Source organism: Pangasianodon hypophthalmus, chromosome 30 (assembly GCF_027358585.1).
Source record: "Pangasianodon hypophthalmus isolate fPanHyp1 chromosome 30, fPanHyp1.pri, whole genome shotgun sequence".
NCBI classification, from domain to species: domain Eukaryota; kingdom Metazoa; phylum Chordata; class Actinopteri; order Siluriformes; family Pangasiidae; genus Pangasianodon; species Pangasianodon hypophthalmus.
Genome location: NC_069739.1, coordinates 5,444,237 through 5,470,268, shown reverse-complemented (window position 1 = coordinate 5,470,268; position 26,032 = coordinate 5,444,237). Strand labels below are relative to the sequence as shown.

The window sequence follows — 26,032 nt, the reverse complement described above, 5'->3', positions numbered from 1 at the left end:
AATGCTGTACTGCTGTAACTACGACGTTATCAGTGAACACTGTGGAAATGCGGGGTTAGAAATAAACAGCACACAAAGCAGTTGTCAAATTACATCACTGCTCAGACACAAAAACGTGTGTGTATGTTAACAGGTGCTGACTGGAGGCACGACGACCTCCAACACTCTTTAGTGTTAAAAGGTCTGCGATATCACACACACTATTACCACATTCAATCTAATCTGGAGTGCCTCTAGGGGACTGGTACAAGATTTAATAAAGCTGAATGTGGCAGCTTAGTCAGCCAAACAGTTGCACCGAGGCAGGACACACACACACACATACATACACACAAGTGAAAAAACAGAAGAACCTACAATGGACCATTTCATCATTGTGTACAGTATATAATAACTTATTCTTTAAACCACAGCGCTGTTGAGTTCTCGATTCTGATTGGTCAGAAGTTGTTGATTCTTGCTACAAGGCAAATCAGATTTATATTAATGCTCTCTTTCTAATACAACACCGTTTCTGTATGATGGACGCTCCATATAAACGGATTTAAAAAAAAAAAAGTGTGATTGTTGATATGGAGAAGTTTACTGTAAGGAGATGTTTATTTAGAATTTTTAGAAGGAGTCTCCAGTGTCAGGGTTTTGTAAAGCTGCAACTTTATGTTTACACTTTGTGCTTTGGTAAGTTTATAGCCGCTATAAAGTATCTGTTAACAGGAACTAACTTCTCTCGCCGATGTTCTGCATCATTAAAAGTAACTGCAAAAAAAAAACAAAAAACACAATGTTATTCTTTGATAAATAATTGTAATAGCTGGCAAATTTGGTGTGTTATAAAATGAATACAACACTTCATGATGAGTTCTCTTCTCTGCAATATATCATCTCCAGGGTGGTAATTGGTTACTTTCCTATAACCACATGCCCTGTGTGTTTTATTCCTTATATAACTGATGGCAAACTCATCCCTGATTGATATGCCAAGCACTTGCCCATAAAACAAAGGCTCTCCTCTTTTGTGCCCTCCCATTCCTCCCTGAGCACTTATTACATTTAACATTGAATAAGCATTCAAATACCGTCTGCAGTGAAGCCCGTTCCTATAAACCACCATCTGTGTCAGCTTTTTATTTTGTACGAATAAAGGACGGAGAATGGCAAAAAGTGCAAATCCAGCACAAATCAGGTCAGCTGTGATCTGTGACCAATCAGTGTGCATGCCAACACCAAGTGCTACTAGTATTAAAGCTGTTTTTTTTTAAAACATCACACATGAATGTGAATCAGACCAGGCACCAATGGTGGAAGAAGTGATGATAATGAATAGCAAGTAGATAGTGGTGCAACCTCACAGCTCCAGGGTTCCTGGTTCAATCCCGATCAGTGTCTACATGGAGTTTCACATGTGCTCCTCTGGGTTTCCTCCAACCTTCCTTCCAAAAACATGCTGGTAGGTGGATTAGCTCTAAACTGCCCTTAGGTGTGAATGAGTGTGTGAATAAGAGTGTGCCATATGATGGACTGGCGTTCCATCCAGGGCTTATTCCTGCCTCACGATCAGAGATCCTGGGATAGGTTCTAGATTCACCATGACCCTGACCAGATTATCATGGTTACTGAAGGTGAATGAAGGATTTCATAAAGTTCACTACAAGTCCACTGGATGTTTGTCAATGGTCCTAGCTTTATATCTTTTGTGAAAGGGAAAAAAAATATATTACAGGATTCAGTCTAGAACTTTAAAAGGTTCCCCAGGGGGTGCTTAGCAGATTCTTAGGATGGTTGATGGAGTGTGAGGTCAGAAGTACCTGAAAACCTCAGTACTAAGGAATGTAACCACATACATTATTGATACATTGGTCAGATTGAGAAGATAATCGGCTCTAACTGAATACAAATACAGATACGAATAGGAGCTGCACAATTCGTCTTCTTCTTCTTTCTTTCTTTCTTTATTTATTTTTAGAAAGCTTGCCAGAAAAGGCATCTATTAGAAACTAGATTCCATCGGAAGTGGAAGTGTGATGCGGGAACAAGCAAACAAATAAATACCACCTTCATTAACACAAATGTGCGGCGCTCCTTACTAACTTCCTGGTCAGGGTCACGGTGGTTTAAATTATATTTTGGAAAACAGAACCAACCAAGTTCATTAGAAAACAAAAGGCAGGTACAAACAAACAAAATTTTACTTTGTAACCAGGATGTAAAAACCCGCACACATCTCTAGTTGAGAGCAATTTTGAACTGCAGTGATGTAGCTGAGGTTGAGGAACTGTCAGAGCCAGAATTTGTAAAACCCAGTGCTGACACTGCTGACATTTCTACCTCTTGTTTCTACCTCAGTGTTTTCTAGTGTTTCTGTGAATGTTGGGTTTATAAAAAAAAAAATAGTAAAAATAATAACAAATTTCAGGTTTAGGCCACACCTACTACTTCAGATTTAAATCCGAATACAGATACAGATACAGATACAGATAGTGTCATTGAAAAGGGTTAAATCTTTTGTCTTTTGGAGAACTTTTAAACATTCTATGTAGAACCTGACAACAAATGAGTTCCCAAATGAGTTCACAATTAGTCAGCTACAGTGGAATAGGTGATGTATAAAGAGAAAAAGAAAATTCAAGAAAATTAAAGAGTGATCCAAACTGACCTTCTAAATAAATAATGACATTGTGGGTGTGTGTTCTTGTCTCTGCATGACTGTATGTTTTGACATAGCAATAGTTTTTTAAGATGCAACCATTTGCATTTCCAATTTGCCAATCACTAACAAGCCATAACAACTTTACCTCATGTCACCTAGTACCTAATGTCAAATTATTATTACATGCACATCTTGCTCAATACTTTTGATCAGTTCGAGAACTTGTCACTAGCATGACATTTTTATAAAAACAATGACACGGTGAATGTATGACTCAGATGATTAGTTATAGCTTGAGGGTTCCTCAGCTTGTCAAGTATCTGTTTGTGTTTTGCATCGCACCTACGCTCCCCTTACATAAATGTCAACCGCAACATCAACAAAGATATCAGCGAAGGAGATCTGAATGAGTGCCAGCTCCTGTGCCTGAGGCCGTCTGAAAACCGACATGACAAGTATTTCTGTTATGTCCCGTGAATAAATAAAAGGTGCATGTCCTCTGAAATGAAATTATTATTTCTTACCCTGCGTTCCTGCATTTTTTTTCCCTCTTGGCTATGTATTTTTGAGATAAAGAAGGGTTGTATGGGGGCATTCTCAAAGATTAAAAATGTTCCACCTGTGACAGGTAGAACTATTAATCATGCAGCATATTTCCTTTGAAAGAATGAAATTGTGTATTTATAGAAGCAATTCGGAGTACCTGCTGAGCCCGGAGACGATCTCATTTGCAATTCGACAGTGGTGGTGATGGTTTTGTTTTGGATTACCTTCCTAAAGAGAACGTTTACTATTGAATTTTGATGAGTATTGAACAGGTTGCCATGGGCACATTGTGTAAAACTCAAGACATCAAGCATAAAATTCCTACACTTCTTCCTACCTTCATAAAGTACAACCTGGTATGAAACCCTGGAATGATGTATGCAAAGGGCTTCTGGCAGAAAATCTTCCAGGAAAGGTGTTTAGATCCAACACCAACTGTTCACATCAGAAGCTGATCTGTTTGAGCCGAATGTACAGATGAGGAGACGAGAGAGCTGGACAAGCCTAAAGGGTTAAAGCCCTGCTGCATCGCTCTCTTAAGAACTAAGTTCTACTGGTGCAACTATCAGTGAGTTGTTGAATGGCATTGTGGGTGATGTAAAAAAAAAAAAAAAAAAAAAGCTAACCAAAGTGAAAATACTCAAACATGTCCATGAAAGACGTTTTTGGTCACAAAATAAATTTTAAAGATTAATATGCAAGTTTTTCAGGGCAGATTTTTCCTTCAACTCTGAAGGTCATCACATAAACAATTCCTCCCAAGGTTCCTTTTCAGACTTTTGATCCTAATCTCTATCTAAGATTTATGTAGGACCAAATGTTATATATTAATTTAGTAAATAACAGCAAGACAATTTAAGAAACAAGAGAAAACTACTTTACAATATGTATTCTGTTGGTCAGTATCTTTGTGATAAGCTGAAGTAGAACAAATCTCAGTAACAGCTTCTGTTTCACAAAGCTTTGCAGAATCCAAAGCCTTAAAGGTTGTGTGTTTTTTTTTTTCTTTCGCAAGCCGAGACTACAGAAACACCTTGCAGGCAGGTATGGCATTGACCTCTTCATCAGCTTTGAAGGATCGCTCAGTGATCTTGCATTCTGATGGCGCGGGGAAAAACTGACAACCTGCCGTCAGTCAAACTGTAGACTGCGCATAGAGATGTGTTACTTTTTTTTTTTGTAGAAAACCTTGATCCATATTGAGCTAAAGACATCACTGCAAGTGTATAATGTATGAACACAGCTTTAGCACATGTTAGCAGCCACATTTAAAAGTGCATTGGTTAAAATTAGTCAAGTTTAGAGCTCTTACGTATTATTAACTCATTGAACCTGCCTTCCATTCCTGCCTACATACACAAAGCATGCCCCTAGATTCTAGGGTGATTGTGTTAGCATTTCACCCTGACCTGTGGTTTTGCCCACTTGGCCATTCAACTGCTTAAACACAATAACACAATAAACACTTAAACACAATAAACACATGAAATTTGGCTTATACTGATTTGCAGCTTCAAATGGTCAAGTGCCTTTACTGTCCTGTTTTTTCTTTGTAATGAGCTCTCATGAGTTTTTCAGCTGACCATCACTACTAGTAGTAGCTAGCTAGTATTGTTAGCTGCACAAGAGTCAGTACATAGTGGTACATATATCTACTTGATTCATTCTGTTTCACTTCCAACGTCCAACTTCAACCCTTCACCACTAATACATTTCTCCATCTTGGGAAAACACTACCATTGTTTATTCTAGTTTTAGTATCGTTGTATTTATTGGAAGCGTGGCTGCTTTTACAGCTGGAAGCACGGTGTTTTTTTTTTTAACCAACTGTTAAATGTACCAATCTGTATCTAGCTAAGGGTGCCACACCAGTACAAAATATCTGACCACTGTCACTCCAGGGACTACCTCAGCAAACTAAACAGTATTTAAACCTTATTTTGTGCACATATATAGCTATACTGTATATGTTTAGCTAAGGTACCTTATCCTTCATTCATTGCAAAACTAGCTAGCTCATTTTATAACATGCTAAAGCTAGTTACAGTCATTTATTAATGAATAAAATATAATTTTTTTGCCCAGAATATTACGGCTAGCAAGCTATACAATATTTAATACCTTATTTTGTGTTGCTATTAGCTAGCTATATAAGCTTAGCTAACATAACTCAATAACATTACCTCATTGCAAAACTAGCAAGCTCTATTTAAAGCATGCTAAAGGTAGTTACAAGAGTCTGTTTTTAATGATTACATTTTCTGTCAATTTGACCCGCAAATATTATGACTAGCAAGCTATATAGTCTTTCATACTTTATTTTGTAGAGCTATTAACTAGCTATATGTATTTAATTAACTCAGATTATTTAGTTAATAACCTTGCAATGCTAGCTTGTGTATTTGCTAGCAATCTATCACATGCTAGATAACTCAACTGAACCTATTGTTTAATAATTAAAGAATACCATGTGACTTTTTGTGTAACATACACTTGAAAAAAGATGTCCTTCTTGCTTGTTGTGTAGTTCCCACCGTCTTGAAAGTCTCCAGTCTGGGTTTTTAAAATATTACCTTTAATATTGCTACATATGTTGGCTTATAGATTGCACAGAACTCTTGGCAGCATATATGTTTTTTTTTATTTTGAAAAGAACCTCTTGGACGGCCAAGTTTCCATGTTTCAGTTCTTTTGTCCAAAACTCCAAAACCATACAACTCCACCAAGAACCCTTTAGGACCTCTTAGTATTAAGTACACTCGAAACCATCCAATGAACAGCGTTCAGCTGAGTTCAGGATTCTTTTGGAAACAAAGCGGCTCTTTGTCTGCTCTGAGAGGCGTGTGAGCTGATGGGATGCAGAAGAGATGCAGACGTTTGCTCCACCCTGAACACGGGAGAGGAGTGGAGAGGAGGGACTCCTAAATCAAGCTCATTCCTTCCTCTCTCCTAGTCTTCATTTGCAAACAGGGACTAATTCACTCGGCCACTCTGGGACTTCCCTGATTTCTCTTTTCATCTCTATGCGTCCAGAAGGCTGAAAGTTTTAAACGTTTAGCTGGAGAGGCAGTTATAAATCGCAGAGTGGTGTTTCGAGCGCACTGATATAATGCCTCTATTATAGAGCTATGGTGCATTGAGATTAAGCTGTCTCTTTATGTCTCTTTATGTGTGTGTGTGTGTGTGGATTAAGACTGGGAATTACCAATTGAATGTTAAACATATGGAAGGAATAAAACACTAGGGGGCATGCTGTTAAAGGAAAATAATCAACAACGAGTTGGTGGTGGTGATACAGCCACCCTGAAGATGATGATTTTCCTGTGTTTATTGTTTGCCTACTGTACAACAGCAATGCTTTTGCTAATGCTAAGAATTTTATATCTATTAAAAAATGACATGATGTACTTTTTATCCATTTGTTGTTTTGCTACGTGTAATCTTGTGGAACAATTTAGCTCCTGTTATCACATATTTATAATGGCTAAAATCAGACATACCTTCACCATTCTCCTGGAGTTTGTCATGTTACCAAGAACCAAGCAAATCCTTCCATCCTGTTCCATCGTGAAGACTTTCCCTATATGTCCATAAGTATCCAGTCCATCCCATTCTGGATTCATTAGTGGATCCTGCTATTTTAGGCACACCCATTGCTGACATAGGTGTTGAATTGCCTGAGCTCACTAATGCTCCTTTGGCTGTAAGGAATCAAATCTCTGTGGCAACATTCCAACACCTAGTGGAAAGCTACTTCTTGCGATTTCAGAAAAAAAATGTAGGATGAGCAGATGTTTAGGTTCAAAGGTTACTGAATATAATGCATATGATGTGTTGCACCATCCATTTTTAGAATGGATTAGACTAGTAACATGTACAAATGCATATTCATACAATGAATATGTATGTAATCAGCCAATCATGTGGCAGCAGCACAATACATAAAATCAGTCAAGAGCTTCAGTTAATGTTCACATCAAACATCAGAATGGGAAAACAATGTGATCTCAGTGACTTTGACATTGGTTGTGGCATTGGTTGCTGGCGCCAGATGGGCTGGTTTGAGTTTTTCAATAACTGCTGATTTCCTGGGAATTTCACACACAACAGCCGCGTTTAGAGTTTAAACAGAATGTTGCGAAAAACAGAAAATAATATCCAGCAGCAGTTCCGAAGATGAAAACACATTGTTTATGAGACAGATCAGAGCAAAATGGACAGACTGGTTTGAACTGACAGAAAGGCTACGGTAACTCAAATAGCCACTGTTTACAACTGTGGTGAGCAGAAAAGCAGCTCAACATGTCAAACCTTGAGGCGGATGAGTTACAACAACAAAAGATCTCATTGCATTCAAAATCCTGTCAGCTAGGAACAGGAATCTGAGGTTACAGTGGATACAGACTGACCAAAACTGGACATTTTGTGGACATTTGACGTAACTATAAATGAATAAAAACTACAAGGTGTAATGGCAGGGTTAGCAAATTGCTGCAGTATAAGAGGAATAAAACACTGTAGTAACAGCATCGCACCACATTGTTGTTGATTATTTTTCTATAACTACGTTTTTATAACGTATTTTATTCCTTACATGTTCATGTTCCCAAAAAAATTGTTTTGCACTGGTGTATTTGCTGTTGTTCAACACCGTATGCAAATCTTTACTCCGACTGCAGGAACCCCAGAGTGGTCTTCGGAGAGGAAGATACCAGTATTTATGAGATCCAGCGCCGAAGACCTAAGGAATCTGATCCACACTCAGCTTTATGCACTTCTGCACTCAGTAACCAAAATGCCTGAGGGGGCCTGAAGGTTTTAGCGGCAGATCAGCACACTGTGCACTACATCCAGCCTCCCTAGCCCTGACACCGTGCCTATTATAGATGATGAGCATGTCATGAAGCAGACGACTCAATCGTACAGTTTGGGGCAAGAGCCAGCTGTGGATTTTTCTCCAAGCTCAGAGTCAGCGGGTGCACACTGACCTTGCACAGAATAGTGTATATTATCAGTGAGAACAACCATGAGTCCTCCTAACACCTCTAGTTACTTATCTACCCCCCCTTTTTGAGGTCTCTTGCTATATAAAAACCTGCCTTATCAATGCTATAAGTGTAGAACTGGCTGCATGTGGAAGCGTTTTAGTGTAAGGAGATATGTCTGGCATTGCAGAAAGGACCTCCAACTAAAAAGGCCAGAGAGTTGTAGTGTTTAAGATAAGACGCTCCATTACCAGACTGTTATCAGGAATTGGTGGCTTCAAGTATATTTCTGTAGCACTAAAAGTACAAGAAAATATCATTAGCCCGATGGCTGCTATGGAGCTCAAGTATCACAGAAGCAGTGGTGTCTTTTTAAAGAACAAGCAAGGACATGGCATTTTGACAGTCATGTATTTCCACGGTCGTCCTGTAAGCTACATTGTTTGCGAGATGTAACCAAAAGAGCTCCTTTTGTTCCCCAGATCATCTCCTCCGCTGCTTTTCTGTCAATCCTTGGGTGCTCCCTTTTGTTCGCACATCCCCTGGGAAAGATAACAATTATGGAAATTGGTCTAATTATGTCGAATATTAGCCTGTCCCAGAAAAAAAAACAAAGTAACTACAGGCAAAAATTGCTTAAGGCTACAACATGGGCTCTGGGGAAAGAGTATGTCAGTCCTATGAGAACAAAACATATGGATGGAAGCCTTGGATGAGGCACCACCAATTCCTTCCAAGCCCATGTTATAAAAACCACTGGCCATAAAAACGGACTTTCAACACGTGTCCACCAGGTGCAGCGTGCTCTGATATATGATGGGTTTCTCCATTTACTGCCATTTTGAGGCGCCGAAATGATCGCCCCCCCACCTTCACTGGCCACTATTTCCTGCCGTTTCCTGTGAAGCTGCCACCCCGAAGAAGTATTAATGTGTAGAGACTGGAGAAGGGGTGAGTGTCGAGGGTCTTAATAATTGGGGCTGTGGCTGAGTAAGACTGAGATCCTGGCAGGCAGGCAGTGGTGAGCCGAGCAGATGGGATTAAGTGGAGGTGGAATAAGCCATCACTTTTTTTGCTAAATCATTCAGCACTTCCTTCTTCCATTCAGTTCGTAATGTAAATATATATTTAGCTTGCAGTGCTAGCGAGGCAGGATAAGTCTTTACTCTTCAGTCTCGGCAGGGTTCAAACAACCGAGGAAGAGGGCTGCTTTCTTAAGAGTCCCCAGGAGGCTTTGATTGGAGTTATAGCACAGCACTCATGAATTCCTGATTGTGATTGATCAGAAGGTGTTGATTAATGTGCTTGTTCTAACACATAATAATTTCTATATTAACACCTAATTCACAGGTGAACTCACCACATAACTTGAGTCTAATAATAAAAATGTTGTTATTTAACAAAGAAAAAAGTATAATCATTGATACAGTTAAGCTTTCTGGGAGGAGATGTTTACGTGGTATTTATGGAAGGGGTCTCCAGTGTCAGCTCCTTGTATCAGTAAGTTTTCTACCATGGGAACGTTTTCAAAACAACAAGAGGATGGTGTGGGAACGACTGTTTATAGCTACTATAGCGTAAGTGATAACAAGAACGAACTTGCCTCAGAGATGTTCCACAACATTGCATGTAACTATAAACGGATGAAAAGAATCATGGGTCATTTCTTTTAGTTAAGAAGAAATTCTAATTGTTGTAAAACTACCAATTTAGTTTCACTTAATATTTAAATTTTTTAAATTTTTTTTTAAATTTTTTAAAACCATTTTTAGTCATAAAAATGGTTTTAAATGTTTTTTTCATCATTCCTGGCCATAACGTTTAGATAAATTAATGTGAAACTAATGTGAATTATGACACACACGTTCCATTGAGTTTACTGATCTTTTTTTTAAGGGAGTAATAGACTCAAAAAATCCTCTTAATCAAGCGAGAAAACAAGCCTTAAAACTTTACTGTACCTCCATGGCCTTAATGTGTCCAATGAGGAAAGGACTAATGATAGGACACCGTATGCTAGTTTTACTGCCGCCCAGAGAATGGCGAGACTGGAGGACAGAGGATGCGTTTCCAGATAAGGGTCATCTTAAAGCCACATTTCAGCAGCTTTATGCTTCCCAAGACGGCCATTCAGCGTTCACACATCACTATCTGATGTTGTAATTACACTCACCATACACGAACAGAGGAGCTCTGGCTACTCCTCAATAATTTTCTCGAACGTGCACACATAAGACTGGACTGAAACGCTTCCTGAATTGCAGCCCGGTGCTGAAAGTAGATATTTTCTCGTTATAGTTTTTCCCCCGTAATGGTTGAGGAGAGTGGAAGAGTGATGGAGTGCGAGGGTTTGCTCTGGTGCCTCAAAGCCTTTTAAAACTTCCTGTGAGAGGTGTGAAATGTACACTGTAAAACCTTTTTCAGCCCATTAAACATCACTCATGGATAGTTTTCTCAACCATTTCTGACAGGTTAGGATATACGCATTGGCACGCAATTACAGTTTTTACCAAAGACAAATAAAGCCATTCTTCATCTCTTCATCTCGGTGAACTTTTCATCTTCAGGAGTAAATCAATTAATGTCCTCACTAATACGTGGCCTAAATATTCTGCTACAGAGGAAGCCTAGATATGATGTTTATCTTTATAGTAGCCTTCTGTATTATTGTTATAGGAAATATTTTATTGATCATAATTGATATTTTCAGTATTGCACTACATGTATGAAGTTATGAAATGAAAATAATGAAAAATCTGTAGAAGAAGTTACAGATTAGCCATCTTGGATATATATTTGAAATCATAGTATGTCATTTCTGAGCTTGGATTTCTAATAGCATACTTTCAGATGTATAAATTTGGAGCAGTTCTCATGGCGTAATTCAAATGAAATGTTACAGTGGTTACGGTTAAGGTTAAGAGGTTTAGTGTTCATGCCATTTCATAGAATGAAATGTCGCTACTTAGGAATTTGTGGTGATGAAATGACCATTTGTAGCTGCAGCTTGTTTCGCAGACATTCTATGTTTGAACATTAAATGTAACTAGAAACAGATAACAAGTACTGCATGATTATAACCATATAATTATTCATTATGGCATGCCTTTGCTTGGTTTTATGCAAGGTTTTAATGTATTTAAGGTTTCTTTCACACATGGCATACCTTGTGACACTTCCTTTAGAAACTGGACATGTTTGATTTAGACGTGACTGCTCCTTTTATACTTTCTATCGCTCTCCGCTATTCGACTCCTCAGACCTTGCGGCTCACCCCAAGGTCACTTGACAAGGATAACGTCCTGCCAGGAAGCACAGGGGTCAGCGGTGAGTTCAAAGTCAGGTCACAGCTGCGTGTCTGAGGACAAGACTGAGATCACGTCCCCCTCAGGATGAGCTCTGAATTACTGAGTGACGCTAACGGCACCGACTGTCTTAACTAACAACTGTTCCCCTGACAGAGTCTGGAAAACCTGTCAGCCGGGAAAAAAAAAGACAAGCTTCAAAGGAGCCGCTTACAGCTTCGGCTTTGATATTATTACATGGGGCAGTCTTCACCTTTGGGCTGTGATGTTTCTTTTTTTTCTTTTCTTAAAAAAAAGAATTGGATCAAAGACAGGGAGTGTCAATATTGAGCAGGAGCTGGAGAAGAAGACGGGTTGACGACTTTGTTTGGAGAAAAAGTCTAAGCCCCCCACTCCACCCCCAAAAAAGAAACAGTGCTGGGAGGATTTCGGCTGCTTTGTGATTAAAAACAACTTCAATGAAACCCATTTGAGGTCTCATTCACAACTGAAAAAAAAAAAAAAGCGTCTAACAGTATGATTAGCTAATGGCCTGTATTAAAGTGATTGCTGAGTGAGGCGTGGTACAATATTTACAATTTGTGTGCTAAGTGCTTTAAAAAGAGAGAGAGAGACAGACTTGGTCAGGATATAAAGGCTCTCAATGTCACCCTGTCACTCCCCATCCAAGACCCCCGCCCCCTTTTCTCTTAACTCATTCCATCAGTCATGAAAAGATGTCTCTGATAATAATAATAACAATGTGTTATCAGGAAGAACAAAGCGCCTGAGATCTAATCAGCTACAGCATAATCCTTCCTGTCTCTGACATCAGGAACCAGGTAGCAGGAGTTTGATGAGGACCAAATAATTTAGGTGCTGTTCCTTCCCCCCACCCTCTGGTTCTCTCTGTCTCTCTCCCTCTATCACCCCATTCTCCCCTGATGAAAGAAAGAGGCTCATGGTGCAAATTCACACAGAGAAATATGAGATTAATGAGTCTCTCGGCATAAATGACAAATTGTTCCGGCGACGCCCCCCTCCACCTCCACCTCCACCCCAGCCCAGATTCATTCTTCCCAGAGCTTCATAATTCGCATGACTTCCATCATATCTGCCTGTGGCAACGTGCGACATAAGCTGAAGTAATATCGTTCGAAACAATACCCGTGGAATTTCTCGAATTCTCCGATGCAATTTGCAGCCTCGAAAGTAATCAGGAGAGCGTCATCCTTATTCAGGACAGAAGTTGCTCTCCCTTCATACCTTAATCCTCTCTGCGCTCTCCTTCTAGCCTCCTCTCTCAGCATGGTAACTTCAAGACAATCAATTACGAAGTACCGAGTAATCAATTAAGAGCCAGTAACGCACGTCGAGCTGAAGAAGGAGCTCCATCAGCGTTCTATTTTAAAGCCCTTAAATGTCTCTGAAATCCCAAGCGCTTTCATTACTTTCTCTATTTTTATTTTTTGATGAAACACTGTTGGCTAATCTTATCCGTCCTTGTGTGTAATTCCTATGCAAAGCCACTATATCTGGATTAGGACAAAAAAAGTTTGTTCAGGGACTCAAAGCGAAACAGGACACGTCATCATTTCTTCCACATAATTTCCCATTTTGCTTGTCATAATTGCCTGCTTCCTTGAAGCGCACACTATTTCAACCAGGGGTTTTAATAAAACAAGATGTATGAAGGGCAGGAGAGTGTGCCATGTCGTGCTCAGGAGGCTGGTGGCATATTGCATCAATAAAAAAGGGCTGAACGGATTTATCCAGATGAAACGTTCAGTGAACAAATGAACATCTGCCACCAGAACTGTACAAAAAAAAGACGCACCTTGAAGAAGCCTGAACCTGATAAGTCATCGGTTAAGTTGTTGACCTGTAATAGAGATACTAAACACACACTACTGTATCAAATGACTCAGCCCATAAAGTGACACCGATGATTGGATAATGGCAGGTTCGGATGTGCAGGGAACACAACACCAGCCCTAATGACGCGAGAATGCCACAGTCCGAGCTTAAGTGGAGATGGTTCGATGTTGGGAAGTGAGAACGATGTGGGCACTTCAAAAAGAAAGTGCTCTGGTTGATAATAGGGCTCCATTTAGCCATTTAGCAGCGTATCTTATTGCACCGCTTCAAGGGCTTTCACTACTTTCAGCCAGAGAGCACAGAGGATGCTCCTTCAGATGTGTCTGCTTGACTCGGACTTGTACAGACACACATATGCAGTGGCGGGGAATTTGAGGAGGTGTTATTTTTTTTTAAATAGAAATAAATCTATTGCCCTTTCACAGCTCATCAAACCTTGAACTTTTCCTCCGACTCTTTCTAAATTACAGTGTGCGATACCTTGTGTCAGACCTCATTCCTCCAGAGGATTAGCTTTCGCAGAGAATGTCCGCTTCGACTCTTGTCACATTCAACCTGAGGAAAGACACAGCAGATGTCACATTCCTGCACATGTTCAGCCATTATTCTGCAAGAGTGCCTTTTCGTCTTAGCCAGCTTATAAAACACAAGCAGTGATGGGCAGGTCGCTTAATGTGCTCGACTCCCTCCCTCTCCTTTTCTCCTTGTGTCGCTAAAGGGAAACGCTGACAGCTCCGAAGCTGTCTGAAATCCACTGACATCTTATTTTCGGCAGCTCTCGGGTGCAAGGGATTAGCCTAAATGGCCATGTGATGGGTCTAAAGAGAGAACCTGGTGTGCGAGAGTGAGGAGCACATGCTAGGTTTAATTAGGAGATTGGGCAGACATTTGCCAAAAAAGCACCTGCGAGCACCTGCATGGCAATGCACATGACCAAACCAGACCATGGTCCTTGTTAACTGCCATTAATTTTAGGTTTCTTTCTACAGCATTGAGCAGACACACTTATCCAGAGGGACTTACACCAGTGCTTTATAGTCTGTATCAAAAACATGCTAGTACAAATAGGTCAGGGTCTAACTAGATATTTTCTTAATTCTATGCAAATTAGGTATGAAACGTTAAAGCTACAAATCCAAACAACTGGCTCGAATGATTCGTCAGATGAATGAATCATATGGAGCGTGTGGTCTTTAGCCCCCCACTCGCAATATTAGTTCTTACCTGCAATTAGTTTCCGTTTACTGTTTACACAAAAATGGATGAAACACTTATAACCGTGCTTTCATCTTATCTTGTCATTAAAAGTGTATAGAAGCATTATGAAGAAAAATAAAGCTTGGATGTAAGCAACAGAGATTATTGGTACCACTGGTGAGTGTACATAGCTGCTAAAGAAGCTTGTACAGTTTCTTGTTGAAATGAAAATAAAAAACACTGGACAGTGCACGGCCACAAGAGACAACCTACAAGTGACACGAGTGACTTGTCACTTGCTAGACTGAATATATGTAGGATAAGAATATGATCAAGCTAAACCCCTGTCAGAGAGGAGTTAGTATAAGTTATTGCAGCAACAAAAAAAAAGTACAAGTGGCCTTTTTTAAAATAGTGCTCATTGGCTCATGTTCGGACAGCCAGGGGAAGTTCATTCCACCACCTGGTTGCCAGGACAAAGACTCTTGATGCAAGTTTTCTTTGTATCTTGAGGGATGGTGGGTCAAGGCTAGCTGATCTAGAATCTCGAAGGGAACAGGATGCAGAGCAGGGTTTTATAAGTATCTTCTTTTTTTAAAATTAGTGCTGGATGAAGAGGTAGGTCTTCAGTCTTCATCTGAAGGCAGCCAGTGACTCAGCTGTTCGGACAGCCAGGGGAAGTTCATTCCACCTTGCTGCATGTCTTCCCCATACCTTGCAGATTGGTTGGTCAAGTTGAGCCATTCTAGGGGCTTCAAGGGAACAGAATTTTAGGTGATTGATAGCCAGGGGAAGTTCATTCCACCATCTGTTTCCCAGAACAGGGAAGAGTATTGATGCAAGTCTTCCTTGTATCCTGAGGGTGGTGGGTCAAGGGTTAGATCTTGAGGCTCTAAGGGAACATGGGGCAGAGTGGGATTTGATAAGTGCCTTCAGGTAGATGGGGGCTGGAAGACTTGCTGGCATTTTGCTGGCGCTCAATCTGGAGTAATTAAGATGGCAACTGATTTCTAGCTTCACTCCTGATGATAACCAACCCTCATGTGACCTGGTCCTCATTTCCATCACTTGCAGAGAGTCAAGCTATTATGCACTTGAGAGATATTTCTGACTAGATAACGAGGAAGAGGAAGCATTGCTTGCTTCCTGATGGAAGAGTGGCGCAGCTTGTGCTCTCTTCAGTTCTAATGCGTCTGAGGGAAATCATTCCTGGTGAGTGGTGCAAAGTGTTTTAGAGGGAAAGATGGTATTCCTTTCTCCTGTATCTATCAGAGCCATGCTAGCCTATCATGGTTAGGTATGCTTACGTGTTGGGTAACGCTGCATAAGACAACAGACTGCAAATACGGTAGTTGAATAATATATCCCGAAGAAAGCACATTGACTTCCGAGTCTGGTGTAGAATATTATGGATTTTAATGTTGCATTAAAGCGCTGGTCTTGTAAAAACTCCTGCTTGGGTGATGGAATGGAAGATTTTGGTGCAGTGATAGCTCAGTGGTTAAGGCTTTGGGCTGCTGGTTAGATGGTTGTGACTTCAAATCCCAGCATCAACAAGCTGCCACTTTTGAGCAAGACTCTTAACTCATAGCTCAGCTGTATACTATCTTAAATGTAAGTTGCTTGGATAAAAACATTAGCCAAAAAATGTAAATGTAAGGTTTAGAGGAGTTGACGAATTAATATGCATGAACCATCAATAAAACCAGTCAGGGAGAATATTCTACAACCTAACTTCAGTTAACTGTTGTGCAACAGGGAAGAACTAGCTAGTGATTAGGAATTCAGAACTCAGTCAAAACAGATTTACAAATTTACACCACACTCTTTGCTATCTTGGATTCTGTGATGAGCTCCGGCTTTTTTATGAGCACTCTCTGAACTCTCATTTGCCTTTGGGGTCCATTAGTCAAAATATAACTTTAAATGCCAAAAAAAGGCAGCAGAGACAATTTATCTTGCCATCTACACATCCCATATTCAAGTTCAAGTGGAAACCACACCAAGTGGCAAATCTTTAAATTGTTGTAATCCTCATATTTACAGTTCCCACAGCAGTTTTAGGACAGTTGTCATGTTTTAGATAGAGTTGGCTACGGGGAAGGCATTGTGGTAGCTAATGGGAGCTGAAAGCTGCGGTTGGGTAACTTACAGTCTCTTGTCACAGCAGAGGATCCATCACAACCGGCTCATTGTTCGACCTCAGAGATGCAGGGAGTGTAAAATTCCAGGAGGAGCCAGTCATCTAACCGCAGAATCTCTCTTTTCACCTCATCCTTTTGCGAAAAAAAGAGAAGAGAATATGACTCTCTGGAGAGTATGCAGCAAATTAATTTACTCCACTTAACCATCAGATGTCAGTGTGTAGCTCGTGGGGAGCAACATCTATGTGTGTTCAAACGGAGACAACTTGATGTTTTGCAATCTTTATTTCCAATCCTATTAAGTTCTCACATATCTACTTCCTCTTTTCTCAACTTCCTTCTGCCCTCAATTGGTCCTCTTTACCCTCTGCAAAAAATGATCTATCATTCTACCTTCTCTTGCGACCCTACTTTTGTAATTAATCTGCAGCAATGAGATTCTCAGGTGCTTTTTCCCCCCACAGTGCTCTGTCCACTCTGAATCATATTATATCCATCGGGGGAAAGTGTAATGGATCGCCCCAGAGACAACCGATCATATCTGCTTATGACCATATGCATCAAAACTTCCCGTTCTCCCCTGCCCTCCCTCCCTTCTTGCCCTTGATAAGTGTGGTCTGTTTTTATCCTGCAGAAGGAGTGAGCTTATCTCCCACGGCCCGAGAGCCCTGGCATTAATCACCCTCCCAGCAAAGACAGAAATTAGTCACAGTCCTATCGGCCCAGCCATCTCGCAATGATTAACTCCTGCTTGCACTCCTGCTTGACATTGCGCAGCACTCCTGCGATTCAGCTCTGAAATTGAAAGTGGCCCTGCGACGAGCCGGAGGTGGGGGGCGACGGGCGAAACTCTACACCGTGTCGATGTTTCCAAAAGGCTTGAGTGCACAGAGTTAAGTGGCAGAAAGCCAAAAAGCATTGCTCAAAGAACAATCTGTGGAGAGGTTTTTTTTTTTTTTTTTTTTTTTTAGTGTTTAGCTTTTTCTCATTGTCTGTTACCTGCTTAACACCTCCAAAAGAACAACACTATCTGCTGTTCTGTGTTACAGAGTCCGGAAAGGTTATATGTAACCCAAAGTATTTTATTCTTCTCGTAACACACCAATTTACCAACAGTAACAATTTTAGAACAACATGGCATAATTTTTATCCATTTATAGCTATATTTAAGGCTGTGGAATGTCCATGAAACAAGCTAGTTCCTGTTATCAGTTACATTTTAGGAGCTATAAACAGTCAGTCCCAAGAGAGTTGTTGTTTTCTCAATGTCATGGCAGTTGGAAAAATAATGTAATGATAATAATAATAATAATAATAATTTATAATAATAACAGATATTGCCTAAATATTGTTCTTTGTGTTACAGCTTTCTCAAATGTGGTCCTGTATTTATTTATTTATTTATTTATTTATTTTTACTGTTAATACATAATGTAAAAGCTGTGAGCACGTACAGTTGTTATAAAAAAAAAATCAATAAATAAACCCACTCAAGTCACTAGTGAACTCACACGATGACCCACTGAACTCATCTACCCCAACCCTTCATGTCTTCATCTTCATCTCTCTCTCTCTCTCTCTCTCTCTCTCTCTCCATTGTGATGGATTTGGGACTCGCATCCTTCTCGCCGTCAGCCACTGCAGAAACCGCATAGTTAAACTCGTCTGCCAGGCAGCTTTATTGATTTCACGTCTTAGCATGCGCGCACACACACACACACACACACCTGCTTTTTAAAAATGTATTTAAGTATCACACTACACACTCCACTGTTGCTAAGGAGACAACCTGTGATGAAGAGGCAGAGCTGAATGGCCGGAGGACTAGATTGACTCCCACAAACACAAACACACTCACCCCACACACACACACACACACACACACGGCAGTCCTGAGAGCATACAACAAGTAGGATGAGGTGCGTGCATGTTATTTTTTTTCCTCAAGGCAATCTCGTGAGCTCTTTCTAAAGATCCATTCAGATTATTCAGGCTATTGATCTGTCTGTCTCACTGCCGTGTGTGTTTTGAAATCATGAAGCTTGCATTGTGTCACTTTTTAAACACCCTTCTCATTTTTTGCATTGGATTAGACAAGGTGTTGTCTTTGGCAGACCTTCAGAGAGTCAATCTGTGACACAGACATGGACACAGTCATATAAATTGTATGTGTAATAATACCAAAGACACAAGAGAAGCCATTACACAGCTCTAGATTACTGTATATTTACAGGAACCATTTTTTCCCCTTGTCATTTATTCATTTGTAAAATGAATTCATCCACTGCAAAAGTCTACAAGGCAAAATGATCTAGTTAGCGTGCAACGGCAGCCATTTTCCATACGCAAGACATTTTTGAGAATGATATATTCCAGGACAAATTTAAAAACAATTTAGGTTGGGATTTGTGATTCTGTCAATGTTTATAAACATTACTGCAATGTTGCTGCTATATTTTTTAGCTATATTAATCTTAACACTAACAAAACAATTTTAATTAATGTATAGCACGTTTGCCTCGTACCTCCAGGGTTTGGGGGTACAATTCTCACCTCTGCCTGTGTGTGTGCAGTTTACGGAAGTTTCCTGTGGGTACTCTGGCTTCCTCCCCCAGTCCAAAGACATGCATTGTAGGCTGACTGGCATTTCCAAATTGTCCGTAGTAAGTGTGTGTGTGTGCGATTGTGCCCTGCGATGGATTGGGACTTGGCCTTGTGCTCCGAGTCCCCTGGGAGAGGCTCCAGGCTCCTCGTGACCCCATGTAGGATAAACAGTACAGAAAATGGATGGATGGTTGAACTAGGAACTTTGGGCCTCCTTTATCAAATCATTTGAGTAAAGTTGTATGTAAATGTTTGCGTAAGCCAAACAGAACTAACATAATTGTAACGTAACAGCGTTATGTATTCAGAAGCCAAAAATATAGTAACTGTATTCAGCCCTCATTACATTTTGAAACACCTGTATTCAGGTTACAGTTACTTTATCTCTTTTTGTCTATCCTAATGATCAAAAAAAGACAGAGATGAAAGAAAAAATTCTCTTAGCTATCTAGAAAACACAGTTTTCTGAACACTACACACGCAGTCCTCTGCATTGTACACGCGCTCATCCTCTTGCTATTTCCGCATCAGTTGATTGTCCGCAACAGTGATGCAGCATTGTTCCTAACACGACGCCGGAGTTAGGGAATTACGAATACTGGCCGTAAACATCTGAAATACGGGACGTCTTGATCAAACATTTGTCCAGCGAAGTGTTTCTGACAAACTCAGAAAATCCAGCCAGGTTCCTCGTAACACGGAAGTGTGAACAAGCTCTAATAATTTATGATGTATACAATTATAATTTTAGATTTTTTTATTTTTATTTTTTATTATTAGCTCTATTATTTCTCTTGATAAATGATAAGTGAGGCAGAACGTAACTAGCAGCTACATTCATATGTATGCTATTAAGTGGTGAAACTTTGACTTTGGATGATTATTGAGTATTTTTAATGGACATTAGCCAGGAATTCCACAGGGGTATGAACCTGTAGTCGCATACACACACACACACGCACACACACATTTTAAACACACACATATGCAGGCAAAGGGTCACTAAGCATGTTGTGTTTGCTGGAGAGAGATTAAGGAAGCCGTCTTAGTATTTCCGTCGGCGTCTGTCCAAACATTTGGACAGTGGCACCTACTCTGCTTGAATGGAGGCAGATGGTGTGTGTGTGTGTGTGTGTGTGTGTAAGTGTAACATCATGATAACAGTGATGGAGAGACAGCCAGGAATGTGAAACACCGGCACTCAACACGCCTCACACTCACATGGATATCCTTTCCTCCACTTTACTCATCACCTGGCTGTTCTGCAGTGCTTCTACACACCACCAGTGGGCGCTCTTTCTATCACAAACATCCATCCATAAAATCCCTGTGATCCTGAAACTCCTGGGATTTTCCCCATGACCCCTTGACCCCTTGAGCTGTGAGCCATATATCCTGTCACGTGACCTCGGGCAACAGCAGGTAGCGCTGTCACAAGCACTTTTCCACCTTACTGTATTATCCTGACGTCTTGTCTGATACACCTCAACTATAACCTATATATATATATAACCTATATGTATAACTTTTAATTCAAAAGTTAGTTTTATTTCATCGTGTAATATAACAATGATCTAAACATATTATCCTTTTATGAAGGACGTTCAGTTAATAAAAATATAAACTTTCACAGATATATTTTTCCAATCTTCGTTGTTTGTCTTAAAAGAGAAAATGTATAATATTATATTATAATACAATAAAATTATAATATACAAAATTATAAAATACAAATTTAACATAAAAAAGAAAAAAATACAGAAAAAATAGTCTCTCTCTCTCTCTCTCTCTCTCTCTATATATATATATATATATATATATATATATATATATATATATATGTATGTGCACAAACACACACACACACACACACACACACACATATATATATATATACACAGTACTGTGCAAAAGTCTTAGGCACATGCAAAGAAATGCTGTAGAGCAAAGATGCCTTTAAAAATAATGAAATTAAATGTTTCTACATTTAAAAAATACTATAAAGAACAGTAAACAGTAATAAATGAAACAAAGTCAATATTTGGTGTAACGATACTTTGCTTTAAAAAAAAAATAGTAGTCTCAGGTACAGTGTGTGCAGTTTTATAAGGAAATGAGCTGTAAGTGTTACTGAGCATCTTACAGAAGCAGCCACAGTTCTTCTGGAGACTTTGACTGTCGACTCGCTTCTTATTTTTGCAGCGAAACCCAGCAGCCTTCATTATGTTTTTTTGTCTGAAAAGTGTCTCTTATGGAATCTGCTGCTTTCTTTACTGACGTACAAACATTTTTCTGTAATTTTTAATTTTGTGCTGGAAAACTAATGTTTGGAATCTAAAAGGTTTTTGTACTGAATCAATAATGTAGAAGTCATAAAATAAAAATCTATAACAAAGTTTGTACCAAAAAAAAAAAAAGGCTGCCTAAGACTTTTGCACAGTACTGTATATATATGTGTATGTGTAGGTGTGTGTATAAATTTCATTTATTTATTTATTGTTTTGAGAAATTTAAAAAAAAATTAAAAGTTGCAAAAATGTACACAACAATTTGTTGTGTACACTTCTTTCTTTCTTTCTTTCTTTCCATAGGTAGGTATTTAGTTAGCTATTTATTCTATTGTTTTTTTTAATTATTTATTGACCAGCCTTTCTGTATTGCATCCATCAAAAGGTGTAAAAAAAAAAGTAATAAATAAGCAATAAATATAAATATTGATTTATTGATTAATTATTTATTTGTGTTTGTTTATTTTCTTTACATTTATTCTTTTTCTTTCTTTTTTTATGTCCATTAGAATCATTAGAAGAGTTTCATGTTCCACTTTCAGTCATTTAAAATAGGCCATTTTGAGCCAAACATAAAGGTTAATGCCTTATCATTGTGGAAAACCCCTGCTTTTCACATTTTCTCTCTGTCACACACACACACACACACACACCCTTTGTAAGCTACAGAGTTTGGCACATTTATAACTATTGTCTCCTTGGTATCACTAGGGCTAGTGAGGAAGTGTAGTGTGATAAGCTGTAAAAAGCTGAGAAAGCCATTCGGAGCATTTAGGCCGATTATCTCGATCGCTCATAACCACTTGTCTGTCAACCTTATCAACTCGTACAGGAAGTGAATACATTGCGTCTCAGGTCCTTTGCTTATTTTATATAGAATTAAAAGTTAGCAGAATATGCCACTTGAACCAGGAAGAAAACAGAGCTGTGAATTCATATCACAATTTAACTCAAATAATGTTTTCATTCTCCTTCATCTTCCTTCTGGTGAAAAATGCAGAACAAAAAAAGCTTCTATTGCAATATTTACTCCATTTTACGGCTCCTTGTTTTCTGTCGTCTCATGCTTTCCTTTTCACACAGCTACATTTGTCACACTTGGCTAGCTAGCGAGTTCATTTAATCATTCGATCGTCTGGCGCAGTTGCTAATGAACACAGCGCCAATAAACTAGCTAGCTAGCGTTAATAGCAATCAGGATGTGATGGAAATTGTCACTTTATAGTATTTTTTAAATGTATATATTAGTTAGCTCAGTTATTTTGGGGAGAAACAGCTGCGTAGTCAGGATCTGTAGCAGGAGCAAGTCTTAAATACACTGCTAGGTTTTCTGACTACTTCCCACACACACACACACACACACACACACTGCTAGCTTTTCTCAGTTTGTCTAAAATACTTCATAAGACATAGCTGTTATACCTGTCTGTTTAAATAGCTTCATGTTTTAGGTATTCGTGACCCATGGTTTTTGCATAATCACATATTGAAATGCTGGCTACAGACGTACGTGCTGCTTATTAATATCGGAAAATGCTCACTCTCATCCCGGCGAATGAAACAAAGCCATTTCTTTCTCACGAGCACGTCAGCGGGAAATGAGTGAAAGCTCAAGCACAGATGTTTGCTTGAATTATTTGTGCATTTACGATTGTGAGTCGTATTTGCTCCCATTGTTCACTATTTCACCAGCAGATTTGCAACACTACTACTTTACACTTCCTCATTTGTAAACACAAAAGTGTGAAAAAAAGTCCACCATCATCTATAATGTAAGTGAGTAGGTTGAATAAAATCGGTGGATCTTGTTTTGAATTCTCACAGCGCTTTTGAATTCTCCAATCTGATTCATTCAGTTTGATCAATGAATCACTGACTCACTGAATCATGAATCATTTATCATCACCAGAGGCAGTTTTTTTAATGATTTGATGAGTGCAGCCATATTTCTATTAGCCAAAAAGAATATCATAATATCAAGATAACCAAAGAGGTCTGAATCTTTACGTCATACAGTTTAACAAATTATTGCTGCTGTTGAATAGAAATCGATTCCAAAACTCAAGTACCCTTGTACTTGATTCCATCCACGTAAGACCTGATGTCGTCTCCTGCTGTCTCGGAGAGAAATCTTCTCATTTCTCCTCACTTAATAAGACCAGACACGTGACGGACGCACGTCCGTGTGGTGTGCGAGTCCGCAGGGAATAACACAATGCTTTGAAGGAGTTTTCCTGGTGTGATTTACATTTATCGATTCTTTAGAAATAGGTCATTAATCAAATAGAACTCTGGCCTTTTTTCACCCTCGCCACTGGCGAAGTCAGCAGTAAATTTCCATGGACAAACATGTGTACAGCTGATGTGCTAGCCACCTCACATCTGTCCTCTCTCTCTTTCTCTCTCTCTCATTTTCCCTCTATGCCCCTGATGAGATAATAGACAAATTTGACCTTTGTAGCAGTTCCGAGACCAATTTTCCATAATATATCTTTAAGCAATTTCATCTCCGCTCACAAACCCATAATGTTTTAGATTAGTGTTTGGTGGAAGCCATTTATTAGGGCGCTTTTCAAATTCATCCAAATGAATGACTCCACAAATTTCACATTTGATATGACTTTGGAGAAAATACCAGCTATGAATGGAGGATAAAGGCAAGCCTGTCTTAGATAAATTCTTCGTGAGACAATTATGAAGAAGCTGGCTAAGAGGTCCCTTTGTGATTTATAGTGATTTATTTTTCTCAACTACCAATCTGCATGTTAATTTTTTTCTTATTGCTTTAAAATAAAAGGCTTTAGTCACGATTGCACTTCACAACATCTACAATAATGATCAATAATTACTTTGCTTCGCAAAGTCCTCTGAAGTAATCTAACATTTCCCTTAAAAATATCACAGAACTGAACACTGTTTCAGTTTGAAATTGTTTCAGATACAAAGAGATTGTCATGAAAATGTGTATTTAATGAGAGATTGGTAGCTGTGGATTTGTCCATTCATGGACGTGCGTCCGTTTGAACAAATCCAGAACAAATGTGCTAAAGCTCGAGATTCACCAGGATGTAAATGTAAATCTGTGCAAGATTGCGTTCTACTCCGATGGAAAATATTTTAAAAATCGTAGAAAACTTAAGAACAGGTTAAAAGAATAGTGATTTTAAGATGTGCATTATGCAGTCAATGAATTATTACTACTTTCGAATAGAAATCAGTGGAAATCTTACTCTCACTCGTCTGTGTAATATGATTCAACACAATGTAACGTCCTCGACCTGGAAAACGAACCTTTGCGCTCTGTTGCGTCATTGTTTCTCAAACAGTATCAGAATGTTCGGTATTATATATGACAGGTTTGAAAAAGTAACTTTTTCAGAAAAAATGCTCTATACATTGGTTTGTGATGTTCCCAGTTAAATAAAAATGACTACTTTGGAAAGGTTTTTGTGAACGTTCTTATAACTGAAAAGCTACAAAAATGTAAAAAAAACAAAACAAAACAAAAAAACAGACCAAGCCTTTTGAGCACCAAATGTTCCTAGACCTGTAACGTTCCGAAAATGTTCTTAAAACGTCAAATTGTTGGCTGGGATGAGAAATTGTTCTTATTGTATCTTGATTTAAGATGACTTGATCTAACTGGAGAAATTAGTCACTTTATGACCAGCGAAATGTTCATAAATTCTGTTTTTATATTGTTTGGAAATTGTAAAACTGGAAACTGTAATGACATGTTCATGTGGTGCCATTACTTTAAGTCACTGGAGTTTTTAATTGTCAGAGATTGTAACACCAGTGAAATCTTCCAAGATGGCATCAACAGCATCTCAAAGCATGCATCATTAATCACAACAACATTGAGAAATTATTCTATTACCTTAAATGCTTGTTTTGGTACAAATTATCTTACTGGAACAAAATTTGTAACTCCAATGATGCATCCATTCAAAAAAAAAAAAAAAAAAAAGGTCCCTCCTTCTTTTGAACTTTGACTCTGGAAGCACTTATCTGCGACTTTCTGTGATTTCAAAATATGAGTCAATCCATTTTTTTTTAATTTGCAGGAACCTTTACAGTTATACAATCATGTCTATTATGTGTGGCTTCTTAAAAAACTGTAATAACTCATAATTTAAGGGTAAAATTTTTAGATTTATCATCATATTTTGCAAAGGCGCCAATATTTAAGGTCTATACATACCATTTGCATTGTTTAACCCCATGCTATGAGAGAGCAAGTCAAGAGACTGAAAACTGTTTTGTGTTGGTTTTTCTTTTACGCCCACATACTTGTGAGCCAATAGAAACCAACTGGGCGGGGCCACACTCCTGAAAAAGATGGGAAAGCAGCTTATTTTAAAGTCGTTTTCTTATTTTTTATTTTATTTATTCATTTATTTTTCTCACAGTTTTCTCTGCCTGCTAGGATTTTCTTGTCAGCAATGTCAGCACCTCT

At 38.9% G+C, this 26,032-nt stretch overlaps 1 long non-coding RNA gene across 1 annotated transcript in view; it reads right to left on the bottom strand.

Annotated features, from left to right (window-relative positions):
- Positions 1-25,519, bottom strand: part of LOC117596619 (uncharacterized) — an 81,935-nt gene extending 56,416 nt beyond the window's left edge. Inside the window, exons 1-2 of the long non-coding RNA XR_008301281.1 lie at positions 25,454-25,519; positions 16,690-16,813 (exon numbers count right to left, since the gene is read on the bottom strand). This is a non-coding gene — a long non-coding RNA (uncharacterized LOC117596619). The remainder of the gene's footprint in view (positions 1-16,689; positions 16,814-25,453) is intronic.
- Between the last annotated feature and the right edge of the window lie 513 nt (positions 25,520-26,032).